Raw genomic sequence first — 15,642 nt, 5'->3', positions numbered from 1 at the left:
GGCAGACAGGATACTGGGCTGGACGGACCCAGTCTGGCCGTTCTTCTGTTCTTATATAAAGCAAGGTCAGGGGTTGGTTGTAGCAGGACAGTGGGACGTGCCTGGAATGGGATTGCTGCCCATAAAACCTCACAGAAAAGAGACAGGATCACTGGGCAGGTGAAATTGGCTGGCTTGGGGCATGCACCGCCCTCCCACCCCCGCCCCAGGACTGCCCCAGCCCTCAGCCTCCCACCCCCAGGCGCCCTCCGTGTGCTAGAGCAACATAAGTGAAGCCCTGTGGAAATTCTGGGGCCTCCCCCGGCCCTCCCATGCTCACTGCACAAGCCTCTACCTCTGCGCCAAAGGACTGAGCTGCAGGGGGCTCACCCCCGCAGTCCCCGAGCGGGGCTTGCAACGTGCTCTAAGCCCACGCTTCTCAGCCGTGTCTCAGTCGATGGCGGTGTGACGGGCTGGGGAAATCGACTGCCTGCACACAGACTGGGCTTCTTTCAGGCTGAGGCCAAGTCTACGCCGGCAAGTGACTGCACAGTACATCAGCTCCCAAGATGGCCACGCTGCTATGGCACCTGGTGTGCACTAGGGATGGGAAAGGTTAACTGGTAAGGGCTGGGGCAGCTTGCGGAGGGGGCTGCTCCAGCTCCGTGGGGCCCCCCGCGGACAGGGGTACTCTGAGTGTCCAGGGAATCCCTGTCCACAGTGTGCCCGGAGGGGCGGGGGAAGTAGGCGGAGGGCTGCAGGCTTGTGCTCTAGCACAAGCTAGAGCAAAGCCAGCCTAGGGCACGTCTACACCATGCTGCAAGCACACCTCGACTGCAGCGTCTCCCCAGGGCTGGCAGGTGTCATTCCCAGCTCTGACTGAGACGCAGGAGGGCCTACCTGCCCCAAGAAAGGGTCGCAGAGGGGCTTGTGCATGGGCGCTCAGCTCCTCTGCCATGCAGGACCCTGCGGTTACAGGGTTATTTTTCATGCCCAGCTGTATCAGAGCGTGCGCGAGTAAGTTACCCCTCCAGCTCCGGCGCAGAACCCCTCTTAGGGTATGTCTACACTAGCTCGTTAGTTCCAGCTAGGTAGGCAAATGAGGGCAATCGGAGTCCTCTTCTCTGGCTCCAAGGCGGCTCCCTCCCCTCGCTGTGCAGCCGGCAGAGCACTGAGTCAGGGCTGCATACTTCCCAGCCTGGTCAGGGCTGCAGAGACACTGTCCTCCACACTGCTGAGCCGGAGAAGAGATTAAATCAGAGCGGAGACAGAGAGAGGGGAACCAGAGAAGGTCAAAGAAGGCCAGAGATTTCCTTGTGTGCTACACTCTGACAAGACTACACTTATTGGGCACTTAGACATCCAAGCGTGGGGATAATCCCACAGGAGGAGATGAAGGGAGCCTGGGAGGTGGACCCGCCCCCAAATCGTATGGAGAATTATTCCTAATCCCATCAGAGTCTCTGGCTGGAAAACAATTCTGCTGTTTCTGCCTCTCTCTGCGCATCTCAGTCGTTTCATCTTCAGACCCCACGTCCAGGGCCGTGCTTGGGATTTATGGAGCCCCGTGCAGGACTAGTAAACTGTGCCCAGTGGCAGCTGGGGGTGGGAGTGGGGGGGGGGGGGACGATAGTTCAGAGCTGTGATTTGCAAATCTTCAGCCACACACGAATGAAATATTGTCAAGCACATTTTAAACTCGGGTCCTGCCGACTAACAGGAAATTCAGAAACTGACCGAGGGGACCAGGGGTTGGCAGTTCTTGCTATGACACGGCTTTGTGACCACTTCAACGGCTCATTCACAGGGTCAGTGGCTGCTGATGGCTCTGGCAGGCTTTTCACTCGTAAATTCACCAGCTCCTCTCCGGAGGAAGCAAGACCACAGACTGGAAGAGGCAGGTGGCTGGACATTATGACCCAGAGGTGCCCCGGATTTTCAGGTGCCCTAGGCAGAGGCATATTCTGAGAATGAATAAGAAGGGCCCTGCCCACATCTGCTTGTAAAATCGGAATGGGCTTGAGCAGGTGGGATGCTGAAGGGAAAAGCCAGGGCAGAGGCAGAGAGAAGAAGAATCAGCGACAGCTGGCGGGGGAGGCGTCTTAGCCGGGGCCCATTTTCCCAGCAGCTCTCGGGGGCCGGGACTAGCTCTGCTCGGTGTCTGTACAGCGCCTAGCGCAGTCCCGGCTCAAACCTGGGATCCTCGGTGCTACAACGACACTAATTAATGTGGATAAACCTGTGGCGTAACTGACCAGGTCTGCACATCTATGGCCGGCCAGCTCCTGTGAGTGCCTGCCATGTGCGCTGACCGTCTCTTGCTGCACTAGGGAGGGACCCCGCTGCTAAGGCTGACGCCCTCAGAGGAATATTAGACCCTTCAGCCACAGAGACAGAATCCCAGATGTTGTGGGGGGCGGGGAGAGTCCTACTGTAGCGGTGATAGAAATGTAGCCGTGTTAGTCTGGGGTAGTTGAAGCAAAATGCAGGACAATGTAGTGCTACATTGTCCTGCATTTTGCTTCAACTACTGTAGCGGGTCACCCAGGCTAGCTCCCTGCCAGTTCTGGCTTGGGCCCTCCTGGACCTGTTCTAATATATTACCCCAGCAAGGGCCCCAACAAGGTGGTGTGGCGTAGTGGTGGTGGGGGGGGGAGCTGCCTGCTCTGTGACCCAGGGTCCCCCTGCGCTGGGATGGGAGATTCTCACTGACTCTCCCAAATGTGGATTAACCCAGACACCCCGGCTCAGCCTCCCAGGGAGGGAGACAAAGGGAGGGGGGCGGAGACCAGCACCTGGCTGGGGGGCAGGGCTGCAAGAGAGTTTTTTAGTTTCTGTCTGGTATCATGGAGGAAGCAGCCTAAGCAAGGGGCTGGGAATTAGGGGCCCAGTCTCCCCCATCTCAAGGGGGGCTGAGGCATCCTAGGCCTGGCCTGTAACCAGATGACATCTGTGCTGGGCTGCATCCTTGGAGAAGCAATAAACTCCCTCTGTTCTGCTGGCTGGCGGAGTCTGTTTGTGCCACTCCGGGGGTGCAGGAGTCTCTGGGACGGACAGTGTTTGGAGGTGGAAGATTTTGCTAACATGCCGTCTATCCTTTCCTTCCTTCAGCGTGACCCTTTGAGATGGGGTGCGCCCCTCACTACAGGACAGCACCTCCCAGGTGCTCCGCCCCGTCCCGGCATCTCCCTCTCCGGTCTGCAGCCCTCTCTCCCTCCCGGAACCACCGCCTCCTCCTTGGGACTCGGCCCTCTGACGAGCTGATCCTGGGCTCCCTGCGGCATTCAAAGCGGCAGCGCTGCACAGAGCAGCTGAGCCCGGGCTCCGTGCGGCGCTGCCCCTTTTAAGTCCCCCCTCTTCTCCCCGCCTTGCTGCCTCTATCTGACTGAGGCAGCAAGTGAGGGGGGGGAACTAGTCGACTAGTCCTTTACATCCGTACTCCTGACACAAAGAGCTTAGCATCTTTGTAGCCCTAGCCCCCACCCCGTGTCCTGAACATTTCTTTCATGAGCTTTCTCCCCCCACCCCAGGCGGCTCATAGCAACGCTCCTGACACGCCGCACGCCAACGAATTTCACGAACGGTCACAACAGCCGAGCTGCGGGAGGCTGATAAGCATGAAGGAACCGAAGTGCCGTTTCCCTCGCCTTTGTGTACAGCAGATCTGCCAACATCCACAGCCACAAAAGCAATGCACGAAACATGTGCATATATTTGCATAAAGACAGGAACAAAGCAGCAGCGGCCTGGCTGTGAACTGCTGGGGAGAGCTGACTGGAGGGCTCTAAATGAGGCGGCAAGTCAGGGAACTTTGATGCATTTTAGTCCTGGGGGGGATTTCTTACTGCAGACACACAGACACACACAGACACACACACACACGGACACACACTGGCTTAAGATAAAACCCTCCTGCGCTAGACAAACATTTCTTATGCACAGACACCCCCCCCCAGACCCGCACACACAGACGCTCACGCACAGATACGCACATGCGCACACACAGACAGACACACACCCACACATCGCCCCGTGGCTTAATACCAGAGCCCGGCGCTGCAGGAGTGGGTGCGGCAGCAGCGGCTGACCCGCAGAGCTGTGTGAGGAAATGCAGCCGCCGTGGCTGCAGTGGCCTAGGGCCCTACGTCCACGACTAACCAACTCCATTTCCCACCCCAGGCGGCGCACACTGAGTGTTGGAGTGAGACAAATCCCTTCTCTTCCCCGGCCTCAAGCAGCCCGGGATGAGCACAAGCCGGTGTGGAGACTCTGTCCTCAGGGGTTTTTTAGGCCCAGCCTGGCAAAACCCTGGCTGGGGTTATTTGCTGGGGTTATGAAACGTTTCCCCCCAGACGCCTGCCAGGCCGTCCCATCCCACTGCTAGCAGGGAGGGCTGCTCGGAGCGCAGCCTGGCCCGTCTTTATGCCGAGCGCTCTCGCCCCCAACAATTACCTCAGCTCGCACTCAGGCAGCCATTCCAGCTCAAAAAGTCGCAGCTCGGCCGAGCTGCCCTGGTGGGGGGTTTCTACCTCACAAGGACGTCGCTGATTAACCCTCCCTTTGTGCCCAGAATTCTCCATCACAAATCTCGCCTCAGCGCCCCGCCGGCATGCTGGGAACCCTAGTGCCGCGCTTGCTAGCACACCGGCCTGTAACACGGGCTACGTGCCTGCCCCGCTAGCCCAGGCATGGCCGGATTCCAGGCACGGCGGATTTCACCAGCGACTGACACACGGAGAGAGGCGATTCCAGCTGACGGTGTATAAATGTGCTCTCACGTTGGGTGGGGGAGAAGGCCCCTAAGCAAACCCGCAGCCTGCTCACAGGAATTGCTTCTGACACATGAAAAGCTGCCGCGGCAGCAAGTTATTTTGGTAACTCAGCCCCGTTCCCCATGACTCTTGCAGTTTCAAGACTCTTCCGAAGTCCAGGGAGCAGGGATGTGACCGATTAACTAAGTAAGAGGGCACCACAGGCAGAGGGCTGCTCTGGCCCGGAGGAGCCTGCCACGGACGGGGGGCATTTCAGCCTGGCCGGAGCTGCTCCTACCATGGCGGGGGCTGTTCTATGTCACCACTTCAGGAGGGGTCCTGCGAGGGGAGAGAAGGGAAGGACCCGAGTGCTCTGTACTCCGGCCAGACTCTGAGGGAACAGCAGCTTGTGAGGGCGGTTCCAGCTGACGAAGACAAGAGGAAGGGGACAGATTCCCGGACCATTCCAGGTGGTCAGATGCCAGAGGAGGAGCCAGGCCGGTTTTGCTCCCTCTTACATCTCTGCCTGCACCGAGAACAGACGGGATGGGACAGAAAACTGAGCTCTGTGTCTCAGGAACGCCCCAGGTTTCACCCCCGCCCCCCCCCCCCCATAAACACCTGGGTGAGGCGAGATTCCCTGGAAGGAAAGTGTGTTCCTCTGAGGCGGGGAGGAGAGGGTCACCCACAAAACGTGATCCCGGCCCGGCGATGGCTCTTGTCGGGACGTAAGAATGCCACCAAGTGGTACAGAACGCCACGGGCGCAGACTAAGAGCCTTCCTCACGCTGGTTCTGCTGTGCTCTGGCCCAGGGGGTTTCACCCGACGGGCTGCACCCCAGCACTGGGCCGGGAGTGCCGGGCGCTGGGACTCGTGGCTGCAGGGGGATCAGGTGAGCAGTGGGGGCGCTAAGGCAGCTCCCCCCGTCTTGTACCTCAGACTGCGCTGCGCCCCAGAAGTGACTGCTGCAGAGCCAGCTCATAGGTGGGGGGGATGGAGAGCGCACAGGGCTCCGTGCACAGCCCCCGCCCCGAACACTAGCCCCGCACTCCCACTGGCTGGGAACCTGCTGCTGGCTGCTTCTGGGGGCAGCCTGGTCCGCGGGGCCAGGAGAGGCAGGAAGCTGCCTTAGCCCCCCTGGGGCATCGCTGCCCTGGAGCCATTCGAGGTAAGCGCCCCCCCCACACCCTTCCCAAAGTTGGAGCCCCCTCCTCCAGCCCAAATCTCCCTCCTCAGCCCCACCCCGCAGCCCACACTCCCGTCACATCATGTCAGGCTGCGGCATCAACACTGTTCTTCAACGGGGTCCTAAAACAAACAGTTTGCAAAGCGCCGGCCTCGCCCCTCTCCTTTGGGAGGGTGACTTTGCCCGGCCACGGCTCTACATTTACGGGAAGGATCCTCCCAATGTGAAGCACTGGCTTTGGTTTCCCGCGGCCCCTAGCACGGCCCAGGCAACATCCTGAGCCCACAGAATCCAGCAGCAGAACGCCCACGGACCTCAGCCGTGCTGGGATTCCGCGCTCGCTGCCCAGCACAGCTGAGGACCTGGCCGTCTGCACGCTGCAGAGCTGCTGGCTCTCCCGACCGGATGGTGCATGATCGGGTATTTTTCCCACCTTGGAAAGGGTTCAGAAAAGGGCAACTAAAATGGAACGGGTCCCATAAGAGGAGAGGTTAAAGCGACTGGGACTTTTCAGTTTAGAAAAGAGGAGACTGAGGGGGGATACGCTAGAGGTCTATAAAATCATGAGTGGTGTGGAGAGGGCCGATAAAGAAAAGTTATTTATTAGTTCCCTAAATAGAAGAACTACAGGACACCAAATGAAATTAATGGGGAGCAGGTTTAAAACTAATAAAAGAAAGTTCTTCTTCACACAGCGTGTAGTCAACCTGTGGAACTCCTTGCCAGAGGAGGCTGTGAAGGCTAGGACTATAATAGAGTTTAAAGAGAAACTAGATAATTTCATGGAGGTTAGGTCCATAAAAGGCTATTAGCCAGGGGATAAAATGGTGTCCCTGTCCTCTGTTTGTCAGAGGCTGGAGAGGGATGGCAGGAGACAAATCCCTTGATCATTGTCTTCGGTCCACCCTCTCTGGGGCACCTGGTGTTGGCCACTGTTGGCAGACAGGCTCCAGGGCTAGATGGACCTTTGGTCTGACCCAGTACAGCTGTTCTCAGGTTCTTATACAAAGGCAGTAAGATATTCCGTGTCTTATTTTCTATCCCTTTCTTAATAATTCCTAGCATCGTATTTGCCTTTTTGACCGCCGCTGCACACTGTGTGGAAGTTTTCTTTTTTTGCTTTTCTTATTACATTTTTACACTTGATTTGACAGTGTTTATGTTCCTTTCTATTTATCTCACTAGGATTGGACTTCCACTTCTTAAAAGATACCTTTTTGTCCCTCACTGCTTCTTTTACATGGTGGGTAAGCCACGGTGACTCTTTTTTAGGTCTCTTACTATGTTTTTTAATTTGGGGTATACATTTAAGTTGGGCCTCTATTATGGTGTCTTTAAAAAGTTTCCATGCAGCTTGCAGGGATTTGGCTCTAGTCACTGCGCCTTTTAATTTCTGTTTAACTAACCTCCTCATTTTTGTGTAATTCCCCTTTTTGAAATTAAATGGCAGAGTGCTGGACTGCTGAGGTGTTCTTCCCACCACAGGAATGTTAAATATTATATTATATTATATCCCAGGATGGCAGAGAAAAGCTTAGAAACGTGAGCGTCTAAAAGCTCAGAACCCGGACGGGCCCATCTTGAAGAAAAACCCAGGAGTTTTCACCTCCACCTCACGATTTTGGGGGCCTGACGAATGCAAGTCTGGGCTCTTGGGGCTGGCGGCCCTGCAGAACCGGCTGGGGATGGTAACCGATCTGCTTTCCTCCCAGAGAGATGCTCCCTGCCTCTGAATCTCTGGCTGCAGAAGACGCTCCCCTAGGAAAACACATTTAGCTACTACCACAGATTACAACCTTGTGAAAAGGTCACTGCGTGTAATAGAGACGGAAACCCAGAGCTCAGTCGCTGGCACCCGGGACTAAGTCAGGATTCTGTCCAGATTCTTGTATTTACCAGGTGCATGATTCCTAGAGGCAGTGCTCCGGGGGAGGGCAGAGGCCAGTTCGTGCGGTGTGTGGCGGGGGGAGCTTGGGTTGCACTGCACCTCCTGCAGCAGGGTCTGTGGCTAGACAGGCACCAGACCTGTGCATTTAGCACCAATACAGTCAGAGCTGCAGCCTCCTTTTCAACAGTTCCCCATTACAGGCCCCCTGCCTCGGTTTCCCCTTTTCTCAACCTTCACAGTCTTTCTTATGGCCAGTTCCATCCCTGCCCAGTGCTGGTTTAATAAAGGAGACGGTTCCCCAGAAAATCCTCAGGCTTTCCTAATTACATCCCTGCAACCCAAAAATCCGACCCCCGCGTGGGTATCTTCCGACACATCCAGTCCTCTTCTGCCTTCCCGTTCTGCCCTTCAGAAAGCCCCTGAGCCCGCTGACTCCTGCACCCAAACCCTCCCCCCCACCTCCTGTAGCTCTGCCAGAGCCTCTGCTGCCAGGTCCACCTTTATAAGGCCCAGGTGCCTTCCCTTAAGCCCAATTGGGCAGCAGGTTGTCAGTCACAGGTGCATTGGCCCCGCCCCACTCCCTCCCTTAAAGGGGCCAGTCACCCAGTGACAGTAACATTTCATTTTGAAGACTACACCATGCTCCCTAAGCCCCTGCTGGCAAGGGCATTATTCTCAGCCTCCTGCCTCCTGTGGCAGCTGAGTTTTGCCCCCGCGGGGGCTGCCTTTCACCAGCAGGTAAAGCCATTCCAGAAGACTGGGCCCAATCAGGCAGCAACGTGCATTGGGACCCACCTGGCTGAAACAATCCTTCAGCCCTCTGGAATGACTCTCCTCCGGGAAGTGGTGGGGGCTTTTGCTAGAGGACACTCCCCGATTATCTGGGATTTTAAAAGGAGGCTGGGCCGGAGCTCAAAGAATCCCTGGATTGGGGCTGAAATTCTCGTCTCTTGCATGGCAGGGCAGAGGGGCAGGCTCAGGAAGGGCTCTGGACTCATCAACCGGGCGTTGCTTGACATGCAATGATGGTTTCAGTCCATCCAAATCTCCCGCACACAGGAAATAATCAGCCCCTGCCTTTAACGCCGCTCCACAGTGTGAGGGTGCAGCAAGAGTCTGACCCCGTGCAATGCAGGGCTGTGAGCGTAGAACACGCGGAAGGGAACGTTTCTCCCACAGAGCACAGACGGGCTGTGGCACGCAGTGCCCAGAGAGCCCAACGCAGGGGCTGCATCCCCACAGGACGGGTGACTTTTGTGTGTGACATTATTGCCCTGCTAGGATCAGCCCTCAAGCTTCAGGGCTGCAGGGTCAGGAAGGAATTTTCCCTCCTCGTGCAGCCTTGCGCAGTTTGCTAGGGGCCTCGTGGGTCGCTTCGAAGCATTAGCCACTGCAAGAGGCAGGACACTAGATTTAAACAAACCACTGGTTTGAGAAGTCCTCTGTTCCTTCCAGACAGACTCTGCATGCACACAGCCGGGCTGGGCCCGAGCAACCATGGGATGCCCCTGAAATGCCTTCGGGGCAACTCAGGCCTATTCCGCTTTAAAACTTTTAAATACTAAGAAGTATAATCCAGCCGCTGCCACGCCGGCCGCCAGCCCCAGACGCAGCAATAGGCGAGTCAGCAGTAAACTGAGTCGTGGAGTTGAATGGACTTGTCTGAGGTCCTAGAAGGAGCCAGTGGCAAGAACCAATTCTTGTCAGCTAGAGATCAAACCCTCCGCATCGACCTCTGCCAGCCACAGGCCAAGCCAGGCTCCATTCAACCAACTCCCTGACTCCACCGCTTTGCAATCGACAAGCAGCCTAGGAGATACGGGAATGTCACATGTCCGCAATCCAACAAGCTCCCGAGGAGAACCAAGGTCACCTCGCTCCCATCGCGCCGAGTGTCAACGACACGCAGCCCAGAGGTCTGGTGAACCGGCCACTCACTCACTGTTCTGCAGCTCCGCGTCCGTACCAACATCTGGGGCCGGGGGTGCATGTGGGGCTGAGAAGTTTTACATGGACGATGGTTCTGCGCAGCAGGCTGGCGAGTCTCTGGAGAAAGCAAGAGACAAAAACTAATAATAAAAAATCCATGTGCGACAACAACCTCCAAATGTGGTTCTGAACAGACCAGGGTCCGGCAGGGGGCAACCAAAATGCTGACGGGGCTGGAGCCTACGCGGAGAGGCTGAGGGATTTGGGTCTGTTCAGTCTGCAGAAGAGAAGAGGGAGGGGGGATTTGAGAGCAGCCTGCAGCTCCCTGAAGGGGGGTTCCAAAGAGGCTGGAGAGAGGCTGGTTTCAGTGGGGGCAGATGGCAGAACGAGGAGCAGTGGGCTCCAGTTGCATTGCTCCCACTAGGTCTAGGTTGGATATTAGGAAAAACTCTTTCCCTAGGAGGGTGATGGAGCACTGGGCTGGGTTCCCGGGGGGTGGAGGGGAATCTCCATCCGGTGTCTAAGTCCCAGCTTGACACAGCCCTGGCGGGGCTGATTGAGTTGGGCTGGTCCTGCCTTGGGCAGGGGCTGGACTTGGTGACTCCCGAGGTCTCTGCCCGCCCTAGTGTTTTCGGATTCCAGGATTATCATGAGGCACCAGGGTCACTGCGTGCGGCAGCAGCAAGGTAATTCCCCCCTGCACTGCCACAGGGTGGCGTGACTCAGCCGTACGCAGCGACACCGCCTGGGAATTAAGGATGGGAAGGGACGAGGCGCGTCCACTGAGGCCATGGGAGAGCAGGATGCACTTGCCCACATGGGGTTTTGCCTGAGTCCTGGGGCTGGAGCCCCCCCAGCCAGGACCTCACGTTCTCTATTGCAGCCGAAGGAGGCTCTGCTTTCCAGCCAGGCCGGCCTGAACGGCCCCCAGGAGAGGAGCGGTTCAGAGCTCCCCTCCCCCTCCATCTGTTAAACTTTCGAATATCAGCCCTCGCAGTCCGAGCCTGGCACCGCCCCCCCCAGCCCGGCACCGATGGTCCCCTGGTCCATGCCCCAAGCTCTGCTACCCAGCACCAGGCCCGCTCAGCCCAGACTCGGAGGGGCAAGCCCTTCCCACCCCATCAACCCCCCCATTTCCTGAAGCCCGTTTTCTGCAACTTCCAGCCAGGGTCTGATCCAGCCGGCGTCCGCAGGGCCTGCAATATGGGCCTGGCTCCCATCTCAGCTCATGCTGCCTCCCAGGCTGCTGGCTAAGAAGCCTCTTCATGCAGCATGCAGGCAAAACGCGGGTGCGGCGTTCCTCGCCTCTCCGTCCAGTCCCGGGATTCACCCCAGACTCAGCTGGGCCTAAAAAGGGTCTTATTGCAATGCCTCCCTTCTTTGGCCGTATTAGAGATAGCCCCGAACCCAGGGCCCGGCACAGGCTGCATCTCTCCAGCGCTCTGAGCTTCCGCCCAGCCGTGTTCCTCAGACTGTGAGTGCAAGAGAGCGCCTGGAAGTCACACAGCCCTCCCACCGACCCCCCCACTCAGATCGGCAGCAGGTGCCCGGAGGAGCATCCAGAGACGGAAATGTACAAAGGGGTTCCCGAGGTCTCCTGTGGGGCTGAGAACCCAGGACAGCTGATGCCCCAGCAGCAACTGGATCAGCCCGAGTCTCTTCTTCCGCAGACCGAGCCGCCCCCGGGATTCAGAGCTGAGCGCGAGAGAAGCTGACACTGGCATTGGAAGATACGCTCTGTAGCCGGCTGCATGTTGCCTTTGTCTACAAGTGAACTTGCGGCTGGGGAAGGTGCCAGACGGGAGGCCTGGCTCAGCCTGAGGACACTGACGGGTCACACTGGCGGTAACTTTGGGTTTTTTTCACTTTCCTTTTAGGCCCGTGGTGTCCGCCACGCTAGCCACTAGCCACAGTGGCTATTGGGCTGGTTGAGCGTGGCTAGTTGGCTCACAAAATGGGCTATGTTTTCAGAATAACGGGGCTTGTTCACTACAGCAGTAGCCACTGGAGTCTGCTTGGACACCCCTGGTTCTGAGGTCCAGTCAGTCCCCACTCCCAAACTCTGCAAGGAGGGCTCGTACCAGCCCCAAGATCCACTGGGTTGCCCTCTCGTGCTCCTGACCCGCCCTTTGCAGAGCTGGGAAGGTCCTCGCAGGGTCACTGTGCCAGTTCTGAAGAGGCTAACGGCAGTGGAACATCAGAATGGCCAGGCTGGGTCAGACCAAAGCCCCCTCCAGCCCCGTGTCCTGTCTGCTCACAGTGGCCAGTGCCCAGAAGGAGTGAACAGAACCGTCGCCCATTCCCAGAGCGGCTTGGGGCACCATCGCTGCCCATCACGCCGGCTGCAAGATCCGGTCCGTTTGATCAGAATAACGAGCCCTGACTTGTGCAGTGATCTGAGGTTCCTGCGTCGCTGGGGAGACCTGCCAGGCAATCGGATCCCTCCGTCAGCCCCGGGAAGTCTAACGCAGCCTGCTCCCCCCGCACGGCTCCGCAGCCCACCTGAGAACTGTCTCTCACGTCTCACTCAACCGCTTTCTCCTGGAACAATGAGCCGGAGGTGGCAAGCCATCCCCACCCCGTAATCAGCGCTGCGGCAGGCTGCATTGTACTCCCCGACTCGTGACTTCTGCCTTCTCCCCGCTGTGGGCTGCGCTTCCCAACGCAGCCTGGGGTGGCCCGTGCCCCGGTTTCCCATTGGCTAGCGTTTGTACCACCGCAGCCTCTGGTGACCGGGGAGAGGGGAGGAGAACAGCAGGGGAGGGGAGGCAGGGAGGCAAGAGGAGGGAAAAAAATCAATTTTTTTGGTTTGTCAAAAGGACGGGAGCTGCAGTGTTTCGGCTCCCCCCCCGGCTCCCACCCCTGTTCTTCTCCGAGAGCTGCAGAAAGGGAGTTAATGGTCAGTACTCGTTAAGCGCCAACGTGCTCGGTGCTGTACAAAGCATCGCCATCGGCAATCCCTGTCCAAGCTCTGACACCAGGGACTCGCGAGCGGCCTCAGCGGAAGCGTTCTGCTCTGCGGCGATGGGAGCCGTATAAACCCGCCGACCGACCGTGCACAGCCGTGCTCTCCACCACACCCATGGGCACTGGCTCGCTGCCATCACCTCGCCCTCGACTTTAAGTCCGGATCCATTTCTCCGCTGCAGTTCTCTCTGCCGGAGCCAACGGGACGGGTGAAACGGGACGGGTGAAAGTTAAGCACTCGTTTAAAGTGGGCTGCTGAACTGGGACCCCCCCCAAATGCTGCTTTGGAGCCCCACCAAGGGCCTTTCTCCATCCTGCTTGTGCTGAGGCAGGGATCTGGAGGCTTAGCCAGACTCCAGGTGAAGGTGAGAATTGCCACCCATGCACAAAGCAGGATTATTTCAGAAACCCACGGAAATTCTCAGACAAAAAATCTTTGTTCCCCTCAAATGCCCCATGTCAAGTGACGTTAAAAATACAAACCACAAATGTAAGTGTTAAAAGACGCCCCGACGTTAACACGTGTGGGGATTATTGGTTACAGTGATTCAAAAAGGACCCCAGTACCAAAATCCCTTGGTGTCTTAAATTTCATACGTTGTCCTAAAAAAACAGCTCTAGAAATATGGGCCATTAGATATTCCCCGGCCAACCGTAACTTGGACTCTGTTGCCTTACTGTTCTATTTGTGTCTGATACAACAGAGGATTTGTCTAATAACTATGATATGATACTAAGCGATAGAACTTTTTAAAGGAAAATGTATAAATAAAAAATAGTTTGCAGTTGGAAGAATGATACATTTTACAGCATAGGTGTGAGACTACACGTTTCAGTTACATACCATTGATAGATACCACACAGCGTGGCTTCCGCATTGTCTAAATAATGGGATAATTGAGGTGTATATTTGATCGGAACGTGTCTGTGGGATACACCTCACAGCCTACTGTTTAGGAATTTTAGGCACAGCAGTTATAGTCACGAATGTCAGTGTTGTATTTGCTCAGAGTGCTTGGAGTCTTTACAGCCTAAAAAAGTAAGTAAAGCTGGAAAGGAAAAGCACAGTTTTTTGATCGCTTGGGTCAGAGTTAAGGCTGTTTTGGAAATGTCTAATGTAAATGTTAACATGCAAGATTAGCAAACTAAACACCTGTATATTTTACCCTTCTCCCCTCAAAAACAAATCTGAATAAAACCCATAGCAAATTCCCACTGCTCACTCCCCTCTTCCTGAATCTGTAGATTTTCCACCTCGATTACAAGTTCTCTGGGGCAGCAACTCTACCTTCAGACTGTTCTGCAGGGAGTCGAACACGCAGCAATAGAATAACACCACAATTACACTTTTCACAAAACATCTGAATTGAAGTGCATTAGATTCTCCCCATCCATTACTTTGAGGGATCATTTCCATATATTTGAATGATTAGGGGCTCAACTGTGATGTTCTTGGTAGGTATTTTTGGTAACTCATGTCTCCTAGCAACCTTCATCTTCAAGTTGACTAAGTTGGTTGTCTGGAAAGCGATTATAATTTCAGCTGCCTTTGAAATGGGACCCATAAGCACTTGGATGCATGGATTGAAAGAGTCGTCTGTGGTTTCACATATGAAGCCTTCAGCCCTCTGGAATGACTCTCCTTCAGGAAGTGGTGGGGGCTTTTGCTAGAGGACACTCCTCGATTGTCTGGGATTTTAAAAGGAGGCTGGGCCGGAGCTCAAAGAATCCCTGGATTGGGGATGAAGTGGAAGAAACAAGGGAAGCTGAACCTTGCCAGCCTCACCCCAAGACTAGTATTATTTGGTGTTTTCATTAAAGTCTCAGCTCTCGGAGTCCTGTGATTGCGTTTGAATCTCAGCTTACATTTAAACCCAATTTTCTAATCTCGTGGCTGCGAAGAAAAATCTTGAAAATAGGAGGCACATTTGCCCTAAGAATTCAGAAGCCAGATGGTAAAAAGCATCGCCAATAACCCTCTCCCCAAAACCCACCAATCACACGATTGTTTGAATACAAGGGAGTTGAGGGGCCTGCCTACTTCTTTCCATCTCTGAATTCGGAGCGTTTAGCAGGCCAAGGGGAGGGGGAGTTGCTTTAAGTGCCGCAGTCACAACAAGGATGGTAAAGTGACAGCTTTGCAGCTAAACTATATTGCATCAAATTCACTGCCTGCCTTGGAATTTCAGGGTTCTTGCTGTACAGCACAGGGGAGTGCCTGGTGGCTTTACAGCAGCCACGGGGAAGAGGAGTGCCTATTATTACAGCCGAGTCTATTGCTTGAGTCAGAGGAAAAATTGTGAGAGGGCAGCAGCATAGGGCCTTTGACCCACAGTTCAGCTGTACTGGTGGCCTCCAGAAGAGGGCAATGTTGCATACATGCCCTAGCCAGTACGCTGTCGATGTATATATTAGGGTGTGTCTAGACTACAGGGACTTTTCGAAAAAAGTGGAAAATCTTTACCTGCATCTAGGCTGCCGCCGCGTTCTGTCGACAGTAAATCAAAAGAATGTGGAAGTTTTTTCGACCACAGTAAACCTCATTTTACGAGGAATAATGCCTTTTTTCGAAAGCTCTCTTTCAAAAAAAGGCGCTATATAATGCAAACTGTGCTTTTTCGAAAGAGAGAATCCAGGCTGCCTGGGTGCTCTCTCTCGAAAAAACGGCTTGCTTTTTTGAAAGTACTGGTTGTTGTCTAGATGCTCTTTTTCGAAAGAGGCTTGCAGTCTAGATGTAGCCTTAGAGGGCATCTCTTGTGTCTGTCTGGGAGTCCGTTTGTCCAAGAACGCTTCCTCCTAGGGCCACCAAATTTGGTAGACAGCTTCCTCTTCTCACTTAAAGCAAGGTCAGGGGTTGGTTGTGCCAGGGCAACCGGAAGCCCCAGGAAAGGGACTGTTTTCCATGACATGCTAAGGGAGGGGCTGCTGTTCAGAGAGACAC

The 15,642-nt window shown here is 55.4% G+C and overlaps 1 protein-coding gene across 2 annotated transcripts in view; it reads right to left on the bottom strand.

The window, feature by feature from the left end:
- The window catches only part of LINGO3 (leucine rich repeat and Ig domain containing 3), an 89,199-nt gene that overhangs the window by 47,295 nt on the left and 26,262 nt on the right, over positions 1-15,642 (bottom strand). The window contains exon 2 of one of the 2 annotated variants that reach the window (XM_075903186.1): positions 9,748-9,851. The gene's annotated coding sequence lies outside the window, so the exon portion shown is untranslated. Of the gene's footprint in view, positions 1-9,743; positions 9,852-15,642 lie in introns of both variants that reach the window. The other variant, XM_075903187.1, reaches the window with a different exon arrangement.

Source organism: Pelodiscus sinensis, chromosome 19 (genome assembly GCF_049634645.1).
Source record: "Pelodiscus sinensis isolate JC-2024 chromosome 19, ASM4963464v1, whole genome shotgun sequence".
Lineage (NCBI taxonomy): Eukaryota > Metazoa > Chordata > Testudines > Trionychidae > Pelodiscus > Pelodiscus sinensis.
Note: the sequence above shows the minus strand (reverse complement) of the source record. Positions and strands in the feature narration are given on the sequence as shown.